This window comes from Notolepis coatsorum, assembly GCF_963971535.1.
Source record: "Notolepis coatsorum genome assembly, chromosome: 6".
NCBI classification, from domain to species: Eukaryota; Metazoa; Chordata; class Actinopteri; order Aulopiformes; family Paralepididae; genus Notolepis; species Notolepis coatsorum.
Genome location: NC_140170.1, coordinates 75,526,329 through 75,547,492, shown reverse-complemented (window position 1 = coordinate 75,547,492; position 21,164 = coordinate 75,526,329). Strand labels below are relative to the sequence as shown.

The 21,164-nt window shown below is 45.3% G+C and overlaps 1 protein-coding gene across 1 annotated transcript in view; it reads right to left on the bottom strand.

The window, feature by feature from the left end:
• Positions 1 to 21,164, bottom strand: part of crocc (ciliary rootlet coiled-coil, rootletin) — a 172,407-nt gene that overhangs the window by 74,769 nt on the left and 76,474 nt on the right. The window lies entirely within an intron of this gene.

Sequence of the window (21,164 nt, the reverse complement as noted above, 5' to 3'; positions counted from 1 at the left end):
GCCAATCACGTATATATACGTTTTTAACTCGTTTTTTCTTTTATTCGATTTTAATATCCTATTCAATGTCACAGAGCTGTATTTTGGCTGGAAAAGGCATATTGGGACTCCGAAAGTGAAGTACCGGCCAGATCCTGTCCTGGTATTGGCGCTGTCTCGAGAATGCAGTTTCCCCTGTTGCAGACCTGGTGTCACATTTTTTCCGGTCCGTGCGGACTATTCTGTTAGTCTGAAGCGAGGACTTCACCCGATCGTCTGGAATACTTTTTGCAACGCCGAATTCATTATGCTGTAAAGGAATATGGCATCAGCCAATGGACTATATGATCTAGCAGATGGCGATCAAATAACTGGGAAATTATTTTTGGAATCCAACCGGCCACAGGTAAGAGCAATTTGACGTCAATTTCAGCCTGATCGGGCCTTGTTCTCATAGCCATTCCCCTGATCAGCGTATGTTGTTGTAAAAAGAATGGCGTTATTGGTAATGAATAATCAGAAACGACTCCCCCCCCCCCCCCTTCATGCATTCATGGTGGAACATGATACCGATCATATGCATTTTGATTTTTAACTGTAGCTTGTGTAGGGACGAAACGCCAATCGATTTAACGTTATTAGCTTAGCGCCTTATAATAACTAGCCTTGCAGGAATTATCCCAGACCATTCCCATAGAACACTCATATTCATCACGGTATAAAACGGGAACGTATTGATGAAATTCTTTTTCTTTATGGCATATTGAACGGAAGGTTCATACTGTCAATTGACAATGACAATGGATACATAGCTATAATATAAAATATAGATTTAGCTCTATAAAGGGCGGCTAAGTGGCGCAGTGGGCAAGGCGCTCGCCACTAATGCAGGAGATGCTGGGTTCGAGCCCAGCTCTCGGCGTTGCTTCCGGCTTGGCTGGTCGTTCATACTAATACAATTGGCAGTATTAGGGGGTGGGAAAGCTGGTGGGTGGGGATCGGACGCTGTGGACAGCGACTCCTACAGGTCGGCTGGTGCGCCTGTACAGCAGAATCAGGAAGTGTCGGGGGCAGCGTGAGCCTCCCACGCGTTACTCCTCGCCACTGAGAGATTGCGCTGTGCAGGTGAAAAGATGCGACGGCTGCCTCCTCGTGTACCGGAGGGGACACGTGATGCAAGGCTTCGTCCACATTGCAGCCGACCAGTGGGAGGCATGGTCTAACAACATTCGAGACAGGGGAGGGTAGAATTGGATAATACGAAATTGGGATGGGAGAAAAATAGAAAATGGGGAGAAAAAGTAGATAAAAAAAAAGATTTAGCTCTACAAACAACGTGACGCACAGTGAAAAGTTGTAATGAAAAGCTGGCGTCCTAGAGTGGGGCCCATCTAATCTAATGGCCGGGAATGTGTTAACTTGTTTATCCAAAGTGCTTTACAATTTGTTCCTCACATTTTACCCATTCACTCACACACCGATGGTCCCCACCCCGTGAGGACCCCAAATCCGGCGCCCCAGCGAACCAGAGCATCATGCCTCTTTAACACTCCGACTCACCAAGACCTCGAATCAGGGGCCCCCACCAGTCCGAGACCGCGTCTTGTTTGCTTTTCTCATATTTTTATATTCAGAGTTAATGATATTGTTTACACTGTTTATTTTTGTCTCATATGTATTTTTATATATTTGGTATTTTTTAATTTTTTTCAACTTCTTTTTATTTGAATAACAGGTGTACAGCAGATACATGTCCCACAGCACACAGCAATTATCTCACTCTCTGGTCCCTTCCCCCACCTGCGGCCAACAAAACTAAATAAAGGACAATAATAAAATTAAAATAAACAATAATAAATAATAACAACAATGACAACAGCAACATCATTGTTATACAACAGACAGGCCTCTTACGCGTCTGTTGTACAACTTCTTCCACTAGGGAAACCCACCTCCAAAAAATACACAACCGGGGATAGACACCCCAAGACCCCCGGCCCTCACCCCTCCCCCAACCAAACAGCAAAACCACCAATCGACACGGCCAGCGACAGCATGCGGATATATTCACATACCGCCACTAGCCGTATCAATCAACAGCCCCCCTGCTCAATCGAGAAAACAGCGGAGACCAAAGGTCCCGGAACATCCACCCCCGGCAACGCTCCTCCAAGGTCAATCTCTCCAATGGAAGAAGCTGGGATATCTGATCTTGAAACATCTCAAAAGTGGGCGAAGAGTCATTTTTCCAAAACAGGAGAATACATTTCTTGGCAAAGTATGTTATAACAATCAGCAATCTATATTTTTTTGGATCCATCTGGATCTCAGGTAATTCATTTAGTAAGTAGGCACATGGAGACAAGTCAAATTCCGTTTCTAATACAGATTTTGTAAATGAATGAATACAATTCCAGAATCGTTTTAGTTTATCACAGTGCCAAGTGTAGAAATGTTCCTTCATTAGTTTTACATCTAGGACAGTTTATTGAATTATCTCTAGACATTTTTTTTTGATCCACTTTTTCTCCCATTTTCTATATTTTCTCCCATCCCAATTTTCGTATCATCCAATTCAACCCTCCCCTGTCACAAACGCTGTTTCTTGCCTCCCACAAGCCGGCTGCAATGTGGACTAAGTCATACATAGCACAAGTCCCCTCCGGTACTTGAGGTAACAGCAGTCGCATCTTTTCACCTGCGCAGCTCGATCTCTCAGTGGCGAGGAGTAACGCGTGGGAGGCTCACGCTGCCCCGACACTTCCTGATTCTACTGCGCAGGCGCACCAACCGACCTGTAGGAGTCGCTGTCCACAACGCCCGATCCCCACCCATCAGTTTCCCACCCCCTAATACGGCCAATGTGTATTAGTACGGACGACCAGCTAAACTGAAAGCAAATGTGGAGCGCTGGGCTCGAACAGGCAAGCCCAGCGTCTCCAGATTTCGTGGCGAGCGCCTACGCCACGTAGCCGCCCTGAATTATCTCTAGACATTTTATGCATTTTTATTAGAGTTAGATACAATTTATGGATACATTTAAAATTAGCTTCTTTGATTTTGTTACTTGTAAATAGGAAGTGTATTCTATCACAAATATTTAGCCATGTATTTTCTTCAAATTTAATGGTTATGTCTGTCTCCCAGATCCTCAACAAAGGCAAAAAAGATGAGTGACATTCTTTGGAGAAGATGTCATACAATTCACTAATTTTACCTTTAATTGTGGTCGATGACATTAGTATTTCTTCTATTTCATGTAATTCTAGTCTTAGTTTATTTTCTCTTCTCAGTATATGTATAATGTTTCGCATTTGTATATATTTAAAGAAATCAGTATTTGGGATGGCATATTCTGTTCTTAAATCCATAAATGATTTTAACTGCATATTTGTGTGAAACAGGTCTTTGAATTGACTTATCCCCAACTGAGCCCATTTGAGTGTATTAATTTATCTTAGATGTTTATCTAGATCAGGATTGTGATAGATAGGAGAGTATATGGAGGTACAATTGGTGATACCAAGTTTTTTTGAGCAGTCCTTCCAAGCACATAGTGTGTTAAAAACAGTGAAACAATTACCTATGTTTCTTATCTTTTTAAATTGTTTTATAAATATGAGAGAGTCCAATGGTAACGGGTCAACAAATTTATCTTCTAGCTTAAACCACTGTGAGTCCTGTCTTCCCAACGACCATGACAGTACATTTCTTAATTGGGCTGACCAAAAATAATGTTGGAGATTGGGGAGACCGAGACCTCCCATGGATTCTGGCTTCATAAGTGTCAATAACTTTATCCTAGGCATTTTGTTGCACCAAATACATTTTGAGATGGGTCTATTCATATATTTGAAAAATTCTGTAGATAAGTAACATGGTAACATTTGAAAAAGGAAATTTAGTCTTGGAAGGACGTTCATTCTTATTACATTTATTCTTCCCAGCAGAGATAATGGGAGCGTGGACCATTTACACAAATCAGTTTTTATCTTTTCTATAAGAGGACAATAGTTTTCCCTGTACAAGTTCTCTAGTTGCGGTGTAATGTTTATTCCCAAATATTTAAACCCTTCTGGAGACCAATTAAAAGGATATGTTTTATACATCGTTTCTGTTGGGGTCATATGCAGGAGACAAGCATTTGATTTATTAAAGTTTAACTTATATCCATAGTATTTTCCAAATTGTTCTATTTCGTTATATAAGTGTGATAAGGACTGTTCTGGGTCTTTTATGTATAAAATAATGTCATCTGCGTATAAGGATATTTTATGTTCCTCATTATTCATTTTCAGTCATTTAATGTTAATATTATCTCGTACACATGACGCCAACAATTCAATCACCATCACGAAGAGTGAACTCGACAGTGGGCATCCTTGTCTTGTCCCTCTCGTTAGTGCAAACAAATCAGAGGAAGCTCCATTGGTAATGACAGCTGCTTTAGGATTTTTATAGATTGCTTTAATCCAAGCGATAAAGTTCGGTCCCATATTAAGCTTGTCAAGTATAGAAAAAATAAAGTTCCATTTAACCCTATCGAAGGCCTTCTCTGCATCCAGCGATAGGAGCAGAGAAGGGCTCCGACTGGTGTCCAAATAATTTATTACATTCAAAAGTCTCCTTATATTGTCAGCAGAATATATTGGCGCTGTCTCGAGAATGCAGTTTCCCCTGTTGCAGACCTGGTGTCACATTTTTTCCGGTCCGTGCGGACTATTCTGTTAGTCTGAAGCGAGGACTTCACCCGATCGTCTGGAATACTTTTTGCAACGCCGAATTCATTATGCTGTAAAGGAATATGGCATCAGCCAATGGACTATATGATCTAGCAGATGGCGATCAAATAACTGGGAAATTATTTTTGGAATCCAACCGGCCACAGGTAAGAGCAATTTGACGTCAATTTCAGCCTGATCGGGCCTTGTTCTCATAGCCATTCCCCTGATCAGCGTATGTTGTTGTAAAAAGAATGGCGTTATTGGTAATGAATAATCAGAAACGACTCCCCCCCCCCCCCCTTCATGCATTCATGGTGGAACATGATACCGATCATATGCATTTTGATTTTTAACTGTAGCTTGTGTAGGGACGAAACGCCAATCGATTTAACGTTATTAGCTTAGCGCCTTATAATAACTAGCCTTGCAGGAATTATCCCAGACCATTCCCATAGAACACTCATATTCATCACGGTATAAAACGGGAACGTATTGATGAAATTCTTTTTCTTTATGGCATATTGAACGGAAGGTTCATACTGTCAATTGACAATGACAATGGATACATAGCTATAATATAAAATATAGATTTAGCTCTATAAAGGGCGGCTAAGTGGCGCAGTGGGCAAGGCGCTCGCCACTAATGCAGGAGATGCTGGGTTCGAGCCCAGCTCTCGGCGTTGCTTCCGGCTTGGCTGGTCGTTCATACTAATACAATTGGCAGTATTAGGGGGTGGGAAAGCTGGTGGGTGGGGATCGGACGCTGTGGACAGCGACTCCTACAGGTCGGCTGGTGCGCCTGTACAGCAGAATCAGGAAGTGTCGGGGGCAGCGTGAGCCTCCCACGCGTTACTCCTCGCCACTGAGAGATTGCGCTGTGCAGGTGAAAAGATGCGACGGCTGCCTCCTCGTGTACCGGAGGGGACACGTGATGCAAGGCTTCGTCCACATTGCAGCCGACCAGTGGGAGGCATGGTCTAACAACATTCGAGACAGGGGAGGGTAGAATTGGATAATACGAAATTGGGATGGGAGAAAAATAGAAAATGGGGAGAAAAAGTAGATAAAAAAAAAGATTTAGCTCTACAAACAACGTGACGCACAGTGAAAAGTTGTAATGAAAAGCTGGCGTCCTAGAGTGGGGCCCATCTAATCTAATGGCCGGGAATGTGTTAACTTGTTTATCCAAAGTGCTTTACAATTTGTTCCTCACATTTTACCCATTCACTCACACACCGATGGTCCCCACCCCGTGAGGACCCCAAATCCGGCGCCCCAGCGAACCAGAGCATCATGCCTCTTTAACACTCCGACTCACCAAGACCTCGAATCAGGGGCCCCCACCAGTCCGAGACCGCGTCTTGTTTGCTTTTCTCATATTTTTATATTCAGAGTTAATGATATTGTTTACACTGTTTATTTTTGTCTCATATGTATTTTTATATATTTGGTATTTTTTAATTTTTTTCAACTTCTTTTTATTTGAATAACAGGTGTACAGCAGATACATGTCCCACAGCACACAGCAATTATCTCACTCTCTGGTCCCTTCCCCCACCTGCGGCCAACAAAACTAAATAAAGGACAATAATAAAATTAAAATAAACAATAATAAATAATAACAACAATGACAACAGCAACATCATTGTTATACAACAGACAGGCCTCTTACGCGTCTGTTGTACAACTTCTTCCACTAGGGAAACCCACCTCCAAAAAATACACAACCGGGGATAGACACCCCAAGACCCCCGGCCCTCACCCCTCCCCCAACCAAACAGCAAAACCACCAATCGACACGGCCAGCGACAGCATGCGGATATATTCACATACCGCCACTAGCCGTATCAATCAACAGCCCCCCTGCTCAATCGAGAAAACAGCGGAGACCAAAGGTCCCGGAACATCCACCCCCGGCAACGCTCCTCCAAGGTCAATCTCTCCAATGGAAGAAGCTGGGATATCTGATCTTGAAACATCTCAAAAGTGGGCGAAGAGTCATTTTTCCAAAACAGGAGAATACATTTCTTGGCAAAGTATGTTATAACAATCAGCAATCTATATTTTTTTGGATCCATCTGGATCTCAGGTAATTCATTTAGTAAGTAGGCACATGGAGACAAGTCAAATTCCGTTTCTAATACAGATTTTGTAAATGAATGAATACAATTCCAGAATCGTTTTAGTTTATCACAGTGCCAAGTGTAGAAATGTTCCTTCATTAGTTTTACATCTAGGACAGTTTATTGAATTATCTCTAGACATTTTTTTTTGATCCACTTTTTCTCCCATTTTCTATATTTTCTCCCATCCCAATTTTCGTATCATCCAATTCAACCCTCCCCTGTCACAAACGCTGTTTCTTGCCTCCCACAAGCCGGCTGCAATGTGGACTAAGTCATACATAGCACAAGTCCCCTCCGGTACTTGAGGTAACAGCAGTCGCATCTTTTCACCTGCGCAGCTCGATCTCTCAGTGGCGAGGAGTAACGCGTGGGAGGCTCACGCTGCCCCGACACTTCCTGATTCTACTGCGCAGGCGCACCAACCGACCTGTAGGAGTCGCTGTCCACAACGCCCGATCCCCACCCATCAGTTTCCCACCCCCTAATACGGCCAATGTGTATTAGTACGGACGACCAGCTAAACTGAAAGCAAATGTGGAGCGCTGGGCTCGAACAGGCAAGCCCAGCGTCTCCAGATTTCGTGGCGAGCGCCTACGCCACGTAGCCGCCCTGAATTATCTCTAGACATTTTATGCATTTTTATTAGAGTTAGATACAATTTATGGATACATTTAAAATTAGCTTCTTTGATTTTGTTACTTGTAAATAGGAAGTGTATTCTATCACAAATATTTAGCCATGTATTTTCTTCAAATTTAATGGTTATGTCTGTCTCCCAGATCCTCAACAAAGGCAAAAAAGATGAGTGACATTCTTTGGAGAAGATGTCATACAATTCACTAATTTTACCTTTAATTGTGGTCGATGACATTAGTATTTCTTCTATTTCATGTAATTCTAGTCTTAGTTTATTTTCTCTTCTCAGTATATGTATAATGTTTCGCATTTGTATATATTTAAAGAAATCAGTATTTGGGATGGCATATTCTGTTCTTAAATCCATAAATGATTTTAACTGCATATTTGTGTGAAACAGGTCTTTGAATTGACTTATCCCCAACTGAGCCCATTTGAGTGTATTAATTTATCTTAGATGTTTATCTAGATCAGGATTGTGATAGATAGGAGAGTATATGGAGGTACAATTGGTGATACCAAGTTTTTTTGAGCAGTCCTTCCAAGCACATAGTGTGTTAAAAACAGTGAAACAATTACCTATGTTTCTTATCTTTTTAAATTGTTTTATAAATATGAGAGAGTCCAATGGTAACGGGTCAACAAATTTATCTTCTAGCTTAAACCACTGTGAGTCCTGTCTTCCCAACGACCATGACAGTACATTTCTTAATTGGGCTGACCAAAAATAATGTTGGAGATTGGGGAGACCGAGACCTCCCATGGATTCTGGCTTCATAAGTGTCAATAACTTTATCCTAGGCATTTTGTTGCACCAAATACATTTTGAGATGGGTCTATTCATATATTTGAAAAATTCTGTAGATAAGTAACATGGTAACATTTGAAAAAGGAAATTTAGTCTTGGAAGGACGTTCATTCTTATTACATTTATTCTTCCCAGCAGAGATAATGGGAGCGTGGACCATTTACACAAATCAGTTTTTATCTTTTCTATAAGAGGACAATAGTTTTCCCTGTACAAGTTCTCTAGTTGCGGTGTAATGTTTATTCCCAAATATTTAAACCCTTCTGGAGACCAATTAAAAGGATATGTTTTATACATCGTTTCTGTTGGGGTCATATGCAGGAGACAAGCATTTGATTTATTAAAGTTTAACTTATATCCATAGTATTTTCCAAATTGTTCTATTTCGTTATATAAGTGTGATAAGGACTGTTCTGTATCGTTAGTGGCTTAGCTTGGCATCGCCTTCTGCACTATCTCGCGTACGTGCACGCGTACTGAATAAACCACAAATGTACCTCTAATACCAGTATTAGTCTGACCACACCCCTCATCAGCTTACCTTCATAAGCAGGTGTGTGGTCACCTGCTCTCCTCCTTCTCGCTTTCACCACAAGGAAGAGGTGCCTCGGTAGATCCCCACACTTGACACCATGATGGAAGAAATTGGATTAGGAACAGCTTGGGAAACAAGGATACGTTGACATCATATCTTTATTTTCTCTCTCACTATTTTCGAGAAAATACGGCGATATTGTCTTCGTACTGGAGTGTCTAGAAGATGATGATCATTCTACAAACCCTCCACCGGTTTTCGTATTGGGAGCACGCCGCTGCATGCTTCTCAACTGCAGTTCCTTGCTGTGTTTGTTGGGGTGAAACCTGTCAGGCCACAGCTGAACTGTCGGACATGCCGCTGTTGTGAGGAGCGGTGCGTTCCAGGTTGGGTGAGTAGTGTTTGCTGGCGGGCTCCACTTGTCTGTTAGTGCTATGGGGGCTACTAGACAAAGTTTATGGAAACCGGCCCCAGGCTAGGGTCCTTTGTTTAGCCGTCTAGGCGACAGAAGGCCTTGGTCTGGCGACCATTATAGTTTTAACTAGTGGGCCGCGACCATTGACACTGGTGATCCCTGTGTGTTCTGGACGAGTGGATTCTCTCTGTCACCGTGTTAAGACCCCATCTTTCATATCCAAATGAGAGTATTCCTTCACGAGGGGATATGTGCATGTAATGTGCGATAGCGGCAGATTCATGTTCAAAGTCAGCTATACAGGCCAGTTGGTACTGTGCTGATTCCGCCGGACGTGTTAATGTCACCGTTGTGAAGCGGTGTTGACGTCTTGTTTTCTCTTTTCTCTTAAAAAGTGAGGAGGGTTCAGAACGGCGGCCTGTCTGGGTGAGTGTTATGTCATTGTTTACATGTTCATAGCTTACGGTTAGCCGGTCGGTGGCCTGGCGCGGGGTAGCTTGGCTTCTCGCGCGCCGCCGGGAGCTCGCTCCTGATCGCGTGCGTCGTAGATCGGCGTCTCGCGAGCGGAAGCGATAGCACCCGAACGGTTGGAGCAGCCGTTAGCTTGATGCTATTCTGTTGAACGTGCTTTGATTTTTAACATGTTTTACACTCTTGACCACGACGTCATCCTTGACAGGGGATGTTCGTCAACCCTGCCTGAGCCTAGACGGGGATTGCGTCAACAAAGAGGGCTGTGTTCTACGGTGGCTTGTGACTGCACTTCGCTGATCTGCGTTCCGGGCAGGTACGGGGTTGGCCAGACCCTCATAACACGTCTTCTGGTTTTACCTTGCTAAATGTATTGTGAATGACGGTGTTTTTTCCCAAAACGTGTGTTGTTGCAATGCATTTGAGATACGTTGCGGGTTGTGTGTGAGCTGTTTTTGTCACTGGCAGTAGCTTCTCCGTGCAGGTCGTGATGTATTGATCTGGTTGTTGTGTGAGAAACATCATGGTGTTTATGTGTACCGTGTACTCACTACTAAGGCAACTAACCTATGAAGCTATGCTTGGTGACGAGTGAGTAAAAGAATGTTCTTTCTCAGACTGTAATGACAATGGACAGTGAGTTCACACATTAACAGGTTTTCCTGTTTTAACTGGCCGTATTGAGGGTAAAATAGGAGGATTGTGTTTTTCCCCCCCCGGTTCCCTGGGGACTTTATCACCTCCTATCAGACATGTTGTGCATTAATTGTGTCTTTTGTGTGGTAGGGATACGATGTAACTCTCAGCTTGATTGCTGAGGTTGTGCTAAATCTGCTGGAGAAACTTATTTCCTAAAGGGAAATTGGTTTGGTTGCTGTCATGTGTGCTTAGCAAGGCCTGTGGTCGATACTAATCAAGAATGATGTATTCTCTCATTGTGATGATGATGGGTTGTGTGTGTCATGTGACCTACAACTGGGTTGTACTGGCCACAGAAGCACATGTGTATGTTGGACCGGGGTTCTTAGAGCCCTCTCTATTCTGTGTTTTTCCTTAGTAAAAATCAGATAGCAGGTTAGCTCGTGCGCTGGGTGGAGCTGTGAAACGCTTCATAGAGCTGACTATGACTGTGTCATATTCTCTTTTTGTCGTTACGTCGTATCATGGGTGTGGGGTCGTAAAGGGGTGAACTGGTAACCTTTCCTCTCCCCATTGTTCTGTCGGTCAGGGGTACACCCCCTGTCCTTCAAGGTTCCCGTCACGTGGCGGTTCGGCACGTTACGGGGGGGGGGGGGGGGGGGGGGGAGGGAGTTCCTGGTCCCACGGCCTGGTATATTGGGCGTGTGCACCGCAGGAATTCCCCCGCCATAGAGTACGTCACCGTGCGCGTCTCTGTTGGTAGGACTTCCGTGTGCTGTTCAGGTCCATGTGATGGATCTGTTTTCAGGGGGGGTGGTCAGGGCTCCTCCTCACCAAGCGCCTACTCAGGCCTTCTGTGAGTTCGGACTCCTTCTTCCATGTGATCCATGTGAGGAAGCCTCCATCAGAGTACAGAGCCTTCCTCCTCAGATTGTCAAAGTGAGTGGACCCTCTAGAAGGGTCCTTTTCTATTGTATGTATATTCGATTCAATTCGTTTATTGAGTGTGTATGGGTTCGGTGCCTCTTCCCCGGAGGCCCTAAAACCAGTTTTTTACATGGCTCAAGGTGCAATATATTCTTTTCAATCTGTACAGCTCGCGTGGGAAGTCTCTCTGGGGATCCCCGTCTCTTTCCTATGGGAGGGTGGTGGGATGTAAAAATGTGAACATTTTTTACCCCGGCTGTGTAGACTGGGATACATACTGTTGATGCTTCCTTCTTTCTATTCCAGAAGTGTTGGAGTTAGGGAGTGTCACACCCCTCTTGTCGTTCCCCTGGGCGCCTTGGGGATTCAATGACAGGTCTAAATAGCCTGTTCATTGATGGGGGTGTGTCCCGACGCACGTATAGTGCTAGCTCGCTGTAAACAGGCGATTGACTGGCACGCCTTAGTTGCTTGTGGTTGAAACAGCGTTTTTATAAAGCAACTGAGATGGGGGTTTTTCCTCTTCCGGCGACCACATCCCATGACCTGGGTGGGTTGTCGACGGATCCTCGTTCATGTCTGGGGGATGATGACGGGATGGATCTGAACATATGTAGTGGGGTCTCACGCCCTTGGGGTGGGCCACCAGGCGCGGTTCGTCCCGACGTCTGGGTGGCGCCTTCTTTTCATGTTAAGATCAACACGCATATCTGCCCTTCTCCTGGAGTAGGCATGTCGGCGTGGTTAGGGCACGGGACTGGTTCTGGTCACGCTGGTCCAGATCAGTTGAACCCGTTGTCCGCCGGGGATGCAGATCTGCTGTTCTGGTACCCTGAGGGACTTGGGCTTTTTTCAGGGGGAAAAATGCCAGGTCGGTCTGGGTGTCACAGGGTTAAGCGCTATGGAGACCCTGGTTGGGTATGTTTTTACTCAGCACTGTCGTCATGGCTTACAGCCATGCCATTCTGTACGCGCTCGATCTCGTCGGATCTCGGCCGCTACACAGGTTGGTCCTGGTTAGTACTTGGTTGGGAGACCGCCGGGGAATACCAGGTACGGTGTGCTTAGGGGCTGGTTCTCCATTGTTTTTCGCTCCTCTCTCACGCATGGCGAAGAGGGGCCTGTGGGGGTGGTTTTTTGACCTCCTCTGGTGACCCTGTGCTTCCCGTACCGCCAGGCCCGGTCCGAAGTGATGTTTGCGACCCGTAGGCCTGGGTTAACCCTTTTTGGAAACTGAAACACTTGTACTGCGGTATAGCCGGTGTATACCCGCAGGTGTGTTTTGGAGTTTTTTCTTGAGGGGTTATAGGAACAACCACCGCATTGGGTAACACCGAGGTGGTTGATTCCCTGGTGTGTTGGAGCAGTGTCAACTCCCGGGTTCACCGGTTGAGGGTGCCCCTGCACGTTCATGACGTCTGCCAATCGTGTCAGCCTTCTCTGCCTCGACCCCTCTGGGTGGGGGTTGTTAAATGGAGGCTTGGTCATGCAACACCGCCAGCTTACGCTCCTTCCGCCGGGGCGGCTGTGTTCAGCTGTCCCCTCTGGCGCCTGTCTCGTCCGCAGTCTCCAGGCTAGGGTTAACAGCCTGTTGCCTGGTTTTTCCCCGGTGCGCTGCCTGCTTCCGTTGGTTAACCTTTTTTGTGTGCTTACGGCCATGCTGACTGCCTATTCTGCAGGGTCAGTGTGCCAGGCGGTGTACTATTGGGGGGACGGGGCCCGCTCGGCTTACTGGCCTGGTTGGTTCCGCCTGGGAATACCAGGTGCAGTAACTGAGGGGCCTTTGTCCGAATACGCTGGCGATGTGGGGGGCGGGGCACTACGTGCCCACCTGGTGGGGTCTTGATGCTGGCATCATGGACTTCTCCGGGCCCCCATTCCAGGGAGTCCAGTCCTTTTGGTGGGTCTGGGTCTTCCTTCGTGCTCCGCTGCTACGGCCTTGCCACGGGGTTGGGTTTGCCCTTGACCCCGTGATTCTGGGGGCAGTAACGAGGTTGTTCCTCCGTTCGTTCCCGGGTGGCATGCGGGTTGTGCGTGTGTGTAGTCGTGGGTCAAGCCACGGTCTGCTCACCCTGTGCGTTGAGTTGCTTGAGTGCCTCTTCGCACGGTCGGGTCCGTCGCCCTCCCGTGACGTCCCTAATAGGGGGGCTACCCTCCATTAGGGGGGGTCGGGGGGGCTCGGCCCTCCCTGTTCTGATGGTTTTGGGGGGCTGTCAGCGGGGTGTATTTGTCAGCCAAGTGGCTCCGCTTGGCCTCCCTTGTGCAGAAGGCGATGCCAAGCTAAGCCACTAACGATACAGAACGTTAGGTTATGACTATAACCAAGTTCTGTTAGTTAGGGGCGATGCTTGGCATCGGACGCCGCTGCAGCCCTTGTCCTCACCTTGTGGTGAAAGCTTGGGAAGGAGGAGAGCAGGTGACCACACACCTGCTTATGAAGGTAAGCTGATGAGGGGTGTGGTCAGACTAATACTGGTATTAGAGGTACATTTGTGGTTTATTCAGTACGCGTGCACGTACGCGAGATAGTGCAGAAGGCGATGCCAAGCATCGCCCCTAACTAACAGAACTTGGTTATAGTCATAACCTAACGTTCTGGGTCTTTTATGTATAAAATAATGTCATCTGCGTATAAGGATATTTTATGTTCCTCATTATTCATTTTCAGTCATTTAATGTTAATATTATCTCGTACACATGACGCCAACAATTCAATCACCATCACGAAGAGTGAACTCGACAGTGGGCATCCTTGTCTTGTCCCTCTCGTTAGTGCAAACAAATCAGAGGAAGCTCCATTGGTAATGACAGCTGCTTTAGGATTTTTATAGATTGCTTTAATCCAAGCGATAAAGTTCGGTCCCATATTAAGCTTGTCAAGTATAGAAAAAATAAAGTTCCATTTAACCCTATCGAAGGCCTTCTCTGCATCCAGCGATAGGAGCAGAGAAGGGCTCCGACTGGTGTCCAAATAATTTATTACATTCAAAAGTCTCCTTATATTGTCAGCAGAATATCTCCCTTTTATGAAACCTGATTGGTCTGGATTAATCAATTTAGGCAAAATATCTTCTAGTCTTTTTGCTAATAATTTGGTTATAATCTTGTAATCGTGATCTAAAAGACTAATAGGTCTATATGATGAACAATTTAAAGGATCTTTGCCAATTTTGTGCAATACTGTGATATGTGCTAGGTTCATTGATTGAGGGAGTATTCTGTTGTGACAGAAATTATACATCATTGCCATAAAAATGGGATGAAGTTCAGTCCAAAATTCTTTATAAAATTCAGCAGAAAAACCATCTGGTCCTGGGCTTTTATTTATGGGCATTAACTTAATTGTGGCCAGAACCTCTTCTTTTGTAAATGATGAGTTAAGGTATTGCTAATTCAGACAATTTTGACAATTTCTTATTTTGTAAGTACTGGTCCAGTTGTTCTTGTGAGTGAGAACTTTGAGATTTGTAAAGTGTATTGTAGAATTCAAAGAAGGCTTGATTAATCTCTTTAGGTTGATATGTTATATTATCATTGAGATGAATTGCTTTAATACCGGTAGTTCTTTCAGTTTGTTCTTTCTTTAATTGATGGGCCAGTAATTTACTTGGTTTATTGCCAAATTCGTAATGCTTTTGTCTAACGTAATACATTTTTGTTGTAATTTCATTTGAAATATTAAGGTTTAATTTGGCCCTGGCCACAATTAATTGTCTCCAATTGTCCTCTGTAGACGCTGTCTTATGAAGTGCTTCACATCTTATTATTTCTCTCTCAAGTTCTTGTGCTTGTGCTCCTTTTACTCGCTTTTTAAATGAACCATATGAAATTATTAGTCCTCTTAAAGTGGCTTTTGCAGCCTCCCAGATAATGTTAGGGTCAATGAGGGGGTCATTATTTTCCTTTATGTAGTTTGTAATCCATGTTCGCGTTTTTAATTTAAATTCTTCATCTTGGAGTAATGTATTATCAAATTTCCATTGTTTGGTGAACAAGTTGTTCCTATTAAACTGAATAGTCAGGCATATTCTGGCATGATCTGATAAAATTATTGGGCTAATTTCACATTCCTTTATCATGTATATATATTTTGAGTAAATAAAGGCATATTCTACTATACGAGTTATGTACATTTGAGAAGAAGCTGTAGTCTTTAATGCCTTGATGTAATTCACGCCAGACATCAATTAGGCCACTTTCTGCACATAACCCTTGAAGAACTTTTGAGGATTTGGAGCTATGGTTAGTTTGACTAGATTTATCCAATGCTGTCATTGTCAGGTTAAAATCTCCCGCCATCACTCCAAAACCTTTACAGTTTTCATTGAACAGCAACACCAAGTCAGACATAAATGTGGGTTTGTCTGCATTGGGGGCATAAACGTTCAAAAAAGTAATGGATGTTGGCAGCCTGAAACCAAGACAAACCGTCCGTTTGGGTCTGTAATTGTTTTTTCTACTGTAAATGGTATTGTTTTGTTAATCAAAATAGCCGTTCCTCTGCTATGACTTTTATATGATGAGAAATAGACCTGACCTACCCATTCTATTTGTAACTTTGCGTGTTCAGTGTCTGACAAATGTTTCTTGTAAAAAAGCCACATCTACTTTTTTTTTTTATAGAAGGGATAAAAGAAATTCCTTTTAATAGGATTTCCCAAGCCTTTAATGTTCCACGAATTTATTATTATATCTGACATGGTAGTTGGTGCAATCTTTGAGGATTATCTGTGACTGTATACATTTGCCTCAAAAATATTGCTGTTGCTTTTATTAATAAACATAACCAAAAAACTAAAACATAGAACACAAAACATACATAGAATACACATACATAGAATAAAAAACATACATGAAATACATCAACCCACCCCAGCCATGGTTTTCTGAACCACGACATTTACCCCCTTACTCCTAGTAGGCCATAGAGAAACAATAATGGAAAAAACAAAATAACTGAAAAAGAATTAAATCTTTCTTATATTGGCCCCTGGAGCTCTTGTCTTCAGTGTAATCACTTCCTTTTTATTTATTTTTATTTCTCTTTACACCCCCTCCCCTCTTCACTTCCCCCCATGTTGTTAAATATTAGTTGGTCACCTGATATTACTGAATGGGGAGGGGTGTTTCTTATTAGGCAGACTTTTTTCTTCTTCTTTTTATTTTATTTTATTATACTGCTGAGAGTTCTCCTCTCCACATACTTTTTAACATTCAGTCATTGTGACCTTGTAATGTTTGAGAGAAAAATATCAGTGCAAAACAAATACATATTAAATTCGTGCCATTCCTTGAACCCCCCTCCCTTCCTTTAGTCATGGTATAGTCCGTATGACGTCACACGTTGTTGCAGGAAGTACCGCTGCCAGTAAATACACGTTGAGAAGAAAATAAATTCTTATTCTTATTCTTATTTTAAAGAATTTTCTGTGCCTATTCATTGTATTCTCATGACTCGTGTGATGCATTTCCTGTCAATATGGCATGACCTCATAAACACAGCCACAGTTGACATTTAATGAGGATCGCCTGTTACTTGGAGACAATCACCTGTCATTTTCCTACCAAGATGTCTGCTTGTAAATGTGACTAGTGAACTAGACACAAAGATACTATAATAATGGAATATATTAAAAGCATTAAAACAATAAACAAGTCGGCGGTTAGGTGGCGTAGCGGAGATTGCGTTCGTCACCAACCCCGAAGCTGTGAGCTGGATTCGCCTGTTCGAATCCAGCTCACAGCTCCGGGGCTGTCACCAGCTTGGCTGGCCGTTCACACTAATACAATTGGCTGTATTAGAGGGTGGGAGAAGCTGGCGGGGTGGGTCCGGGTCGTTGTAAACAGCGACTCCTACAGTTCGGTCGGGGCGCCTGCTAAGCGCGGATAGGACCTGAGTGGGATAGTGTGATCCTTCCACACGCTACGCCCTCTCGGGGAGGATCCGCGCTGCCAGGTGAAAAGAAGCGGTTGATTGGCTGGACATGTGTCGGAGGAAGCATGTGATAGCCTCCACTCTCCCAGATGATCTGACTGTGGGGGGTAAGTGCGCAGCGACCAGGAAGGGATTGGGAATTGGCATACGACTAACATTGGGATGGGAGAAAATCGGAGGAAAATGGAGGGGGAAAAAGATTAAAAAAAAACAAAAAAAACAATAAACAAGTCTCCTTTAAGTCCAGCCATAGACTTATTCCCCCCACGACACACCACAAACCGCCTTGGCCAGTCCTTCATGCCAGTAGCCAACAGGCTCCACAACCGTGGGCATGGACTGCTGCCAATTTCTGGAGAACTAAAGGCTGGTGAACTTGAGAACTGGTAGGACTATCTCTGACTTTTAATAATAAACACTATTAGGACTATCTGACTCTGACTCTGCAGTATGTTACTATGGTTTGGACCATGTATACAAGGGGTCAGCAACCTTTTTGACATGGAGTGCCTGTTTGAAATATAGTTGTAACTAGTGTGCCTCAACAATATTCCATGCATCGTAATTTTTTTCTTCTCATAATCAGGTATTTTTAATGATAATTTTTACATTATTACATCATTATTGTTATTGTTATTATTAACAATATTATTATGATGGTTGTATCAACCCTAAATCTGAGTGGGGGGGGGGGGGGGGGGGGGGGGAATGCAATGCAGAAAAAAAGCTGCATACAGTGCGACCATTTCACTCACATTTGCCCATTCATTTTTGGACACATCACACACCATCGGTGTGTGTACTGTACGTGTGCTGTCATAGCTCCACCTACAGGCCTAATGGAGAACACCAGGATGTGAATGGACGGTGAATGTGAGGTATATCATGTAAATAAGTTTTGATTGATCACAAGACTACACTGAAAAAAAATAATAATAATAAGTTACCAGAACTTAAAAAGATTGAGTTCAGTTACTGTGCATTAAGGTTTTCAGTTTTCAATCCATAATAAGTTAACAGAAAAATAAGTACACAACCACATTATTTCAACCTAATAAAACTATGTTTATTGTCATTGTTTTAAGAACACAAGTTGACTTGGTAATACTCACATTTTGAGTAAAAAAAAATGGCTTTTAACATGTGCAATGTTCAATGAAATAGACAAATAAATAATACAATTTGTTGATTAATCCCACTGGTCACAATGGTGACCATAATAATGTTTTTGTTATAAGGCTCTGCAAATGTTACTGAATGATGTAGCAATGTATTTCCAGCTAAATTGAAATAATAAACAAATAAAGGGTCTCAATTAAATATGTGGTAGTAAAAAGAACCTGTGGGAGGATTTCAACAAGATAAATGCGACAACAGTTGTGGCAACCCCAAGCCACCCCTGGGCTTGGTGATTGATGGGCGCTATGTGGCGACCCAATGGCTGGGCGCTGCCTATGTTTGGGCGTCCGCTTCCGGACGCACCTGTCACTAAAGACCCATCAGAGTGATTACGTGATTAGCGAATCACGGCGCGGTGCGCCTGTTGGGGAGGGGGGACTTAATGGAGCCGAGGAGCCTCCTCTCAGTCCCCCGTAGCAGCGCAAGGCAAAAGGCCACAGAGCGGAGACGCCGCCCGGCCGACAGATTACCGCCAGCAAACCGTTATTATTTGAATAGAAAATAAAGAGCATGATTTTGGGAACTGCAACCTGTCTGTGTGTTGTTTATTCTGCCACCCCTACACCTGGAATTGCCACAGTGGTGGAGAATGCGGGCATAGTCTACTGGCAATCAGGGGTGCGGAATAAACAACAATAGACTTTATCGAAGTAGAATAAAAGAAAAAAATATATATATATATATATATATATATATTTAATAACGGGAAAAAAAGCATGGACGCTGGTGCAGCAGCTCGTACAGGCGAGCCTGGAACAACAGACCCGGCACGAAGAGGCCCTGCAAGAACAGAGGAAACAGACGGGGATGATCCACGCGGAGCTCCAGCGGATGGCCTCTCACCGGCGGGACGAAGGGGCCGCCGGGACGCGGCCTAACCCCGGGCGCTTCATCCCCAAGCTGACGGAGCAGGAGGATATAGAAGCCTATCTCCTAGCGTTTGAGCGCACCGCCGGCCGGGAGGGCTGGCCAGAAGACGACTGGGGGGGACTGCTGGCCCCCTTCCTGTCGGGTAATGCGCAAAAGGCCTACCAGGACCTGCCACCGGAGCAAGCCGAGAACTACACTCGGCTAAAGCAGGAAATTTTGTCCCGTTACGGCCATAGTCTGCAGTCCCGTGCGCAGCGGTTCCATGACTGGGTGTATGACGCACAGGCCTCCCCGCGCTCCCAGATGCACGACCTAGTCCGCATAAGCCGAGCCTGGCTAATGACCGACCCCGGAGGGCCCACGGTCTTGGAACGGATTGTTATGGACCGCTTTGTCAGAGCCCTCCCCTATGACACGAAGAAGCAGGCGAGTCAAGCGGACCCCCGCTCCGTGGAGCAGCTGGTGAATATTGTGGAGGCCCACCAGGTAACGCAGGAGTTACTCAAAGGGGGGCGAGGGGAAAAGCCAGAGCGGCCGAGAACAAGGAGGGGTCCCGACGAGCCCAGCCCAAGGGGCCGGGTAGGGAACGCAGGTGATCCCGAACTACCCCGAAGAAGACCGCTGTTCGACCAGGACCAAAGACGCTGCTATGACTGCGGCGAGCCCGGGCATCTCTCGTGGAACTGCCCAGGCCGGGATGTGTCCATGCCATCGGCGGCAGCTTCAGACCCCCGTGGAAAGACGTGCAATTATGGCGCAGCCTGTTGGGCCCATAAGGAAACATCAGCGACACTTTTACCCGTGCGCGTCAACGACAAAGATGCCGTAGCGCTCCTGGACTCGGGTAGTGTCATAACGCTGGTTCAGCCCCATTTGGCACACTGCGACGCAGAGGCTCCGCAAGTGTCAGTGTCCTGTGTGCACGGGGACACAACGTTGTATCCTACAGCGCAGATCACCCTGACAACCACCAAGGGGGTCTGCTCGATGACAGCCGGCGTAATACCCAACCTGCCGGTAGCGCTGCTGATTGGTCGAGACTGCCCCCTGTATCGCCAGCTGTGCTCAGCCGTCATCTCCCCGCGCACCCCACCCTCTACGGGTAAACCGAGGAAGAGGAAAGGGTTACGTCAGCCGAAGGTGTGTGCTCTGAACGTAACGGGGAGTGAGACTGAGACGGCATCAGATGTAGGTGACGACGCGCCGGAACCCCTGAATATACCGGGGAGTGAGACAGAGACGGCATCAGGTGTGGGTGACGACGCGCCGGCGCCCCAAGCGGGCCCCGAGACGGATAGCAGTGACGAGGACCCATTTGCGGAGTTCCCCCAGGCGGACGAGGTGGGGAGGGACCTGGCGGGTCAGTTCGGAACGGCCCAGCTGGAAGACCCAAACCTAACGCAGGCCCGGGCGAATATCAAAACCATAGATGGAAATCCAGTGGAGGGGGTGAGTAACCTGTCATATCCTCACTTTGCAATAAAAAGACAATTGCTGTACCAAGTCGTAAAAAAGAATGATGAGGTTAGAGATCTATTGCTGGTGCCGAAATTCTTTATTCCCACTGTACTCCAGCTAGCGCATTCACATATCCTCGGAGCGCACCTGGGCGTGGACAAAACCATGGAGCGCATAAAGGCGCGTTTCCATTGGCCGGGCATGAAGAGAGCGGTAGAGGACTACTGCAGGAGCTGCCCAGAGTGTCAACGCGCAGCACCAAAGGTACAATATAAAAATCCTCTGATCCCGCTGCCCATCATTGAGACCCCATTCTCAAGAATTGCCCTCGACGTGGTGGGCCCCCTAGTCAAATCGTCCCGAGGCCACCAGTATATACTGGTAATCATAGATTATGCAACCCGTTACCCCGAAGCCATCCCGTTACGCACGGTGACGGCCAAAATTGTGGCACGGGAGCTC